Here is an 8,485-nt window from a genome sequence, read left to right as displayed (position 1 = left end):
GCTACATAGAGAAGGGGACCGAGCACATCCAAGGTGTTGGTAAGTATGAAGTGAGTGTGATTTTAATATTTTTTAATAAAAGGTTAACACAGTTAGTGCATGCGTCCTTTCATTATTGTAATATTTTTTTTACAGTTGGACTACAGGTGCCAGAAGTCTATTAATGTCCAGGAATGCTGGCACTTGTTGTTTCACAAGTACTGGCATGCAGGGGCAGGCTTGCTGGGATCTGTAGAAAAATTGTAAAGAACAATACTAATTATTTTTTACACAATTAACTCTGCATTCACTGTCACCAGGGGTTTCAGCCCAGGGCTGGTAGATCCTCGGGATGGGGGGGCGCAATTTGTTTTTGGGGTCCCCTCCTTGCAAGGATTTCCTGCCCTGGGATTTCTAGTTTGGGTCTGGTTTTGTGTGATGACAGCGGGACCCCAAACTCTTTGTCTCCCTGCTATGGCATAAGCACCTCTGGCTGGTTAAACTTGTTGCTGGTTATAGGAAAATAGGCGGAACCCCATGCTGCTTTTCCCCCAATTTTTCATGAGCAGAAAAGGCTGAAATTGCTGGGGCTGGTCATGGATTTAGAGGGGACTCCATACATTTTAAATGTTTAGCTATTTCTTTACTTTTAACCCTAAGAAGTACTGCACAGGCCATAGTGATCTGTGCAGTGTTTTTAGTTTTGGATGGGTTTGCCATCATGTTTTAGGTTCTATTTGCCAGTGGTTTCTAACTAAAATATCAAAACCGGTAGAATATATGCACCTGCAAACTCCGACTGACATTAATGTCGGGTTTCAAAGGTGGAAACCTGATGGATGATAAATATGCTGATTTTGCAGTGAGAAATTTTAAAATCAAACTAAAATTGATCTTTAGTAAATTTACCCCATAGAAACAGTTAAAAGTTCCATTCAGTTGACTTGTTTATCTCAAACAATGTCTATACAGTCCAAATATTAATCTGAAGTAGATGGCGATTTCATAATCATAAATGGTAAGAAAATATTACAATAGTCAAATGGGCTATACTGTAATATAAGTGCTTACACGATCAAACATTTTTTTACTATCTATTTTTTACTACCTATTTATGTTCAATGTACTACTGGATAACACACATTAATGTTTCTGATTATATCCATCAATCATTTATTTAACATTCTGAACATTACTAATTTCTAAACCACCATGTGGTTTTGACAAAACTTTTTCATGCCACTTCTTATGAACTAGTGGTTTTAAAAAAATAAAAAATGTATATTTATAATATATATATATATATATATATATATATAAATTACTGCTCATTAAGTTATTATTTGACCTGGATTCAATTATCCCACCAGTATTAGAACTGTAAAAGTTATGTTTGTAACCAAGATTGAAATGTAATTAAAAATTAATTTAAAACTAATTTAATTGACAATTGTATTTAAATGAAATGTAATCTGTGATGCTATTGGTAATATCCTAGGTATTTAAAATAGCCTTACAGTGAAATAAAATAAAATAAAAAAAGTAAATAAAATAGCTAAAAAAAAAGTTGATATGAAAACATATCTGACAGTAATTTCCATTTCTCTGAAATTTCATATAAACATGATTTCCACATGGAAATATTTGTTATTATATTTAGTGTTATAGAAGCATATACTAAATTGTTTCCTAAACTGGTCCCAAATGTGATGCAGTGGAAATGTGCAAGTAAGTAAAAACAGTATTCAGATTTCATGAAGATGTTCGTATCTTTAAGAAAAAAAAATAGGAGTTTATTATTTCATATGCCTTTAAAGGTGGTATATTTTGTACTGGTCATACATTAAAAGACTGATATATCTGATACATTAATGTCCACATTCATGTGAAAGGTTTTTATTCTAACAACCAGTGATGCCCACAATGTGCAAGTCTTTGTAAGATAGTCAGACCTAATGTTCAGCTGGTTTGCACCTTGCTGGCCTCCAGCCATTAAATAAGTGTCAGTGATAATATCAACTGACAATATTATTATTAACTGAGGCCACAAAGTTTCCAGTTCAACAATGTACTCTGACAGCCCTATGGAGTTAACTAAGCAGTGAAAACAGAGCTCTGTATATTAGAATTGGCTGATTAGATATGTGGAACAGGGTGACATTAGGGACATCACTACATTAGCCACTAGGAAATAATTTATCTGTATTCTTTACCTACCAAAAATATTTGGATCGTCATTGTTAACCGATTAAAATTAAATGAGTCACTGTATTTTAAATAACTTTTTGGCTTCATTATATAATTGCAACTAAGAAAATGGTCAGTATTCTACATTATCGAATAGGAAATGGATACAATTGATGAATAGTTGATTCCATTGATTTTCTCCAGATCATAATGTAATCATCTTATATATAAAATGAACTGGTTTGTTTAACTGTCCGGTTATGCATTCAGACATCCCAGGACCAATTGGGATGAAACCAATGCGAGGTGGTCGAGTTGGATCCTGGCCAGGTTTTAGGGGGAACACAAGGAAGAAAACAAAACTCTCTTTTTTGAGGGCATGCTCAAGTAATAGGTTTAATTTAATACATAACTTTGAATTTTTAAGGATTATGAAATTAAAAGATCTAAAAAGTAGCACACATACAGCATACAGATAAACATAGACTATGTATGAGTCTGTGAATACAAATCAATAAATCACTCTAAGAATATGGATAAGTTATAGCCAGGATAAAGAATTTTTAGCCATATTCATACATGGAGCATGTAATCTTCAATATTAAGCAGGTGAAAATATTTTGTCTCTTTTTTTTCTCTCTGTGATAAGACAATTTCACAATTCCATATAAGCAATCATGCAGTAGTATATTTCAATTATTGCATGTCAGGTATTTCCATTTATCAACAAAAAAAGTATATTATTTTTGTTTAAGAGTATTCATATTTCTCAACACATCCAATGTATATTGATCCCAGTCTATTTTGTCAACAGGATGGATGACATGATAAATCCTAGTAGTCTTATTAGCAGGTTTCTCTCTCCTCCATAATGAGTCTGACAATTGCATAGAGTATAACACATAAAAATGCATTCTAAACCAAAAGAATAATATTGGTAGACAGCAAGCGATTCTTATTTCTATGCCTTCAATAATTATATATCACATGTAATCCTCCTATACAGAGAGGGGAAAACACTTTATTTTTATTTTTGGCTGATACTCTGCACAAGAAGAAAATACAAAGTTATATCACACATGTTAGTACAGGTTGAATGGCTGCTGCAGTATATGCCATTCGCAGTGAACAAACTGTGACCAGGTTTTCCCCTGACTAAGTTAATATGAATAAGTTAATTAGTATCTGCTTTTGCACAATGTTCAGTAAAGTACTGATGAGATTCAGCGCAGGAACCTGATTCTAAGCATAAATGCAATAAGAGTACTTAAAAAAGGCAGAATAGATATGCAAGTGTGCAAATCTCAGCAGAGGGAATAAAAGTATGCCAAGCTTTTTCAGACAGACAAGCTGCTGCTTGCTATTTGCATTGGTGATACTGTAGGTGAGCAGTTTGCGTCTGGGCTAGGATATGAAGAAACATAATGTAGCACTGCAGGTTCAAATGAGGTTAATCAAGTTGACCTTGTTACCTCCAGCAGTGCAAGTGTCTAGTATTCTAAAAAAATCTTTATCCTGGCTATAACTTATCCATATTCTTAGAGTAATTTATTGATTTATATTCACAGACTCATACAGAGTCTATGTTTGTCTGAGTGTATGCTGTATGTGCGCTACTTTTATATCTTTGAATTTTTTAGGAATATGAAATTTAACATTATGTATTAAATTAAACCTATTACTTAAGCATGCCCTCAAAAAAGACAGTTTTCTTTTCTTTCTTGTGTTCTACTAGATATCTACTCTCAGGGGTGTACCTCCACACCTTTTACATTTATTCTATACCTAGACAATTGGGTTCACCTATTAGTGTTACTGTGTATAATTATGTGAATAGAAACTACTAGTGAAAACTTAGCACTTAAGATATCCTCACTTCCCCTCCCCCCTTCTTTTCCTCTGACATTTCAGGTTTTAGGGGGGTTAGCGCCCCTTTTGGACCAACTGTTGGTATACGCTGGGCAGAATTTTGACTTGGGCAGCCTATTCCTTCCACTGGATGGATGTGGAGAAAAACTTCACAGGTAACATTGGATTCCATAAGACATACTAGGGGTTTGGGTCCTGGTCAGATCTCCTGTTAGTGTACACTAGGCAGAAGTTTGACCTGGAGAGCCTGTTCTGGGTACTCCCCTGGATGGATTTTATACAAAAACTGCACAGAGGGGTGGCAATTGGTCAGGGATGCCTAATGGAGTGGTTGGGGTCCCAGTTGGATCTCATGTCAGATTGTGACGGGCAGAACTTTGATGCATGGAGCTTGTTCTGGGCCTTCCACTGGATGGATTTCAATGACATCACATAATAAAACTTAATAACTTGAAGATTTAAACCCAGGCAATGCCGGGTACTTCAGCTATCTTATATGTAAAATACATTGGTTCTTTTAAAAAAAATATTATGTTAACCTCAAACAAGTTGTTGAGAATGAACAATAATTAATATACAGTATGTTTAAAATATATATCCAATTTATACATATTTGGATATACAGTTTGAGTTTATTAAAAATATTTTTTAGCATTTTAATTGCACCCTAATTCCTCTAAAATGTAATATTTTTTCTAATGTACAGTAAAGGCTACCCAAAATTGGTGTCAAATAAAAATAACAGTTCAAAAACCAAATAAGTGAAGTGGATGGTATTATTTGATAAAGAACACTACAGTACATCAATAAAGGATTAAGTTTACTGAAAGGTACTGTTTATAAAAAATTAACCCCAGATCCCACAAAAAAATTTTACTAGTGAACTTGAAAATTTTCTTGAGAATATGTTTTATGAAGACCAATTGCTACAATCTACAGTACATCCTCTTGAAAATACATGCAAATCTAGCCCCTGAAAGTCTAATTATATCTGGAATAGGGACATATGTAAAGGTATATCCAGGGGAAGAGGGCGTGTGCAGGGGGAGTGACTGCTTCCCGTGTTAAATAAGTATTAAAAATAGTGCCTATCAGGAGACAAGATATCACTGAGGAGAGCACAAAAGTGAATGATTTTTCTTATTTACCACAGCTGCGTCACCACAATGTGATTGAAAATATAGACCTGAAATGCTTTGAATAATTGAGATGTACATATTGCAGCATAATATTCAATACATTGATATGTGCACAGTTAATACACAAATACTGACACTTAGGAGGCATTAGGGGGTCTGTGTTGCTTTATATTGTTTCTGTAATGTGTGAGAGAGGAGATATTAATGTAATGTTGGGGTAATTATTGATGCAATTTGAATGAAAATAATACAGTATATTTAGATGTTGATATTTGAATTTTGAGGCACCTTGGCTTGAGACACCTATTTCACCATCTCTTTACCCCCTCATGTCAACAGTTAACTACAGCACTGCAGATAAATAGCTACTAATCCTTGCAATTGGAAGTATTTCTGTGTTCAGTTTTTTGTCTCATGTTTTCTGGTTACTCTCTCTTTCTCTATCTGCCCCTTATACTTTTTGCCTTCTCTATGTACCAAATCATTATTTCCCAGACCACGCTTCTGCCTGACCCTAAACTATTGCCTGCCTTTTAGCATGCTTTCCCTATGCTATCTGCCATGCTTCTGACTGAATCTTGATTATCTTTAGTCAATATTGTGTATCAGAGCCCTGAAACTGTTGTTTACCAAATTTTTAACTGACCCCTCGTCTAATGCCACTATTGTACCAGGATTTGGAATTGTCTCTATGCCATCCTTGTCAAATTCTACATATTATATTTTTTTGTCAGCATCTCTTGTGCTCAAATTACACATTCTTAATAGGTAGTATTAATAGAAATCTACCTTATCTGTGTGACAAATAATTTAATTTAAATCTGGTTCTTGAAAGAAAATATTATAAATGGTGAATCATGTACATACAGTATATGCATATTAATTAAGTAGAAATGAATAGATGTTTAGATTCATATTATTTTGTATTATAAAATTAAGGAATTTAATGAATACTGGTTTAGAATCTTATTTTCTCCTTTCATCAAAAAATTTAATCAGAGAAATACATGAAGTAAAATGTATGCCATACATCTCATTTATTACCTATGTTATAAATGATCTACCTGATATAACAATATTAATCTGTGAAATACATTTAGTGACATTTTAGCCAAATATTTGCTTTATTAATTATGTTATAAATGATCTACCTCAAATAAACTTATGTGGCTTTTAAGAGAGATAGAATTATTGTATGAAGTCTTTTATATCTCTTAAGCTTTTTGTTGAATTTTCTACAGTGACATTTTTCATGGGAAACAGGTCTTGTTTATTGTTATAAATAAACTAAAGATTTTTCAGATCTAACTAAAACAATTTGAAAAATAACTTCATATAAATTATAATGGCACTTTTGTTACATTCACTGGAATAAGCATGGAGATTAAAAAAATATGAAAAACAAAGAAATATAAACACACAGAACATTAAGCATAAAGTGGAGAATCATAGCGTTCTAAGGCATTTTTAATTTTTTTTGTATAATTCTGATTCCAGGTTAAGGCTATTGAGCACGTGACTCTGGACACAAGGGGAGAGCAAAGCAAAAAAGAGTAATATAACTGTGTACCTTGATAAAACCATGCTACACTGTACTGTAGTTGGGGCAGATTTAAACTGTGCAGAGAGATTTTAGAGAGGAGTGTCCAAGCTAAAATCTAATTTGCAGTGTAAAAATAAAGCTGTGCAGTATTTGTGGGCTACATGCAGAATCAGCCAGTATTTACCCTGCATACAAAAAAATAATGTATTTGAACCCCTTGCATTTCATTATAGTTCCTGATTGAATATTGAGGGCATTTAATATGTGGGACATATGTTAAATCCCCCTGGCAGGATTAGTTTGAGAACATCAATCATAGGGCAGTTATGGGTTAATATTGTTTTTTATTACCAGGCGTGGAGTTGGGTCTTTCTAGTTCTGGTTTAGGCAGGGACCTGCCTCTTTTGTTATGTGTTCCTGTCCTGAACAGTAATAGCATGGATCCTGCATCTATAATCTAAGTTTGATACTTGTAGTCCTCCTACTGTTTCCACCTTTCTTTTCTACCTTGTATTTTTCTGTACTCTGCCTTTCCTATTCCCTTGTTTCATATTTTTCTCCCTTTTTCCTCCTTTTCCTTGCTTTTCCCTTTTATATTCTTCTCTGTTTTTACCTGTGGATCCCTAGCTGCCACAAAAATTATTTCTGCAGTGCATGGTGGTCACAAAATTAAGAAGGGTGCAGTGTGTACTCTATCAGAACTGTATGTATCTCAGTCCTATCCCCACTTGTGACTTGGGAGGGTGTCACTGGGCTGCAACAGGAATGGATTGCTATGATGTGCTGACAGAATTGCAGGTACTACTGATTGAAAATGATACCTACAGTATCACTTCTTATTGTTAAGTATACCCTATATGTTTGATTTTTTTATGGATTATGCATGCTTTGAAATTTATTTTTTGTTTCTTTAGTGGGAGGAGGTGCTTTGTAAGATTTTCTTTCAGCTCCAGTTTGTCTAGAAAAGGTATTCATTATATAAGCAGATCATGATGGGGTCTCCAAACCAGAATCTTGCCTAGGACTTTAAATAGTCATGTGACACGTGACAAAATATGTTAGGCTTCTAGTACTCTTTCTTATAGGTGCAGTACTTTTGTGAAGCTTCATTATTGTTTGTGTGTAGATCTGCAGCTTCTGTGCTGTACATTTTTAAACTCTTGGATACAGCAACTTTCTCCTTCAGCAGCGTACAATCACAGCGCCACTGACTTGGCAGTTCTATTGAATACTACTCACTGATGGATCACATTAACCATCATTCTCAGTGGTGTCCCAAGGACCATTTCACTACTACAGCAGGATATTTGGGATTTCCAATTGAAAAAGCAGGCTGTCTGCATACTGTATCTAAAGCTCCTCATTATTCAGTTGCAATTCACTCATTGCTCAAACAACATCCCACTGTTTAAGACAATAGTGTTCACTGTAGACCACCTGATTCATTTACCATCAATTGGATTTTGGATAGTTTTGAGCATGTATTACGGGTTTAAATGGACATTTGACTGTTGAGTTACAATATATACTGCCTGCTGTCTTCTATTCTACTAATAACTTCATGGGCAAAATTTACTAAGCGGCGGTTTCTATTCTATTCTAAACCCCGGTGGTTTGGTGGCGGGTTCTATTCTATTCTAAACCCCAGGGGTTTGGTGGCGGATTCTATTCTATTCCAAACCCCGGGGGTTTGGTTTTGCAGCAGTTTCTAAATGACAGCCCTGTTCTATTCTATTCTAAAATGTGTTTTGATGGCAGTTTTGCACCG

The sequence above is a fragment of the Taudactylus pleione genome, unplaced genomic scaffold, assembly GCF_031769625.1.
Source record: "Taudactylus pleione unplaced genomic scaffold, aTauple2 ptg000214l, whole genome shotgun sequence".
Lineage (NCBI taxonomy): Eukaryota > Metazoa > Chordata > Amphibia > Anura > Myobatrachidae > Taudactylus > Taudactylus pleione.
The sequence above is the reverse complement of the archived record's forward strand: the minus strand, read 5'-3'. Positions refer to the sequence as shown.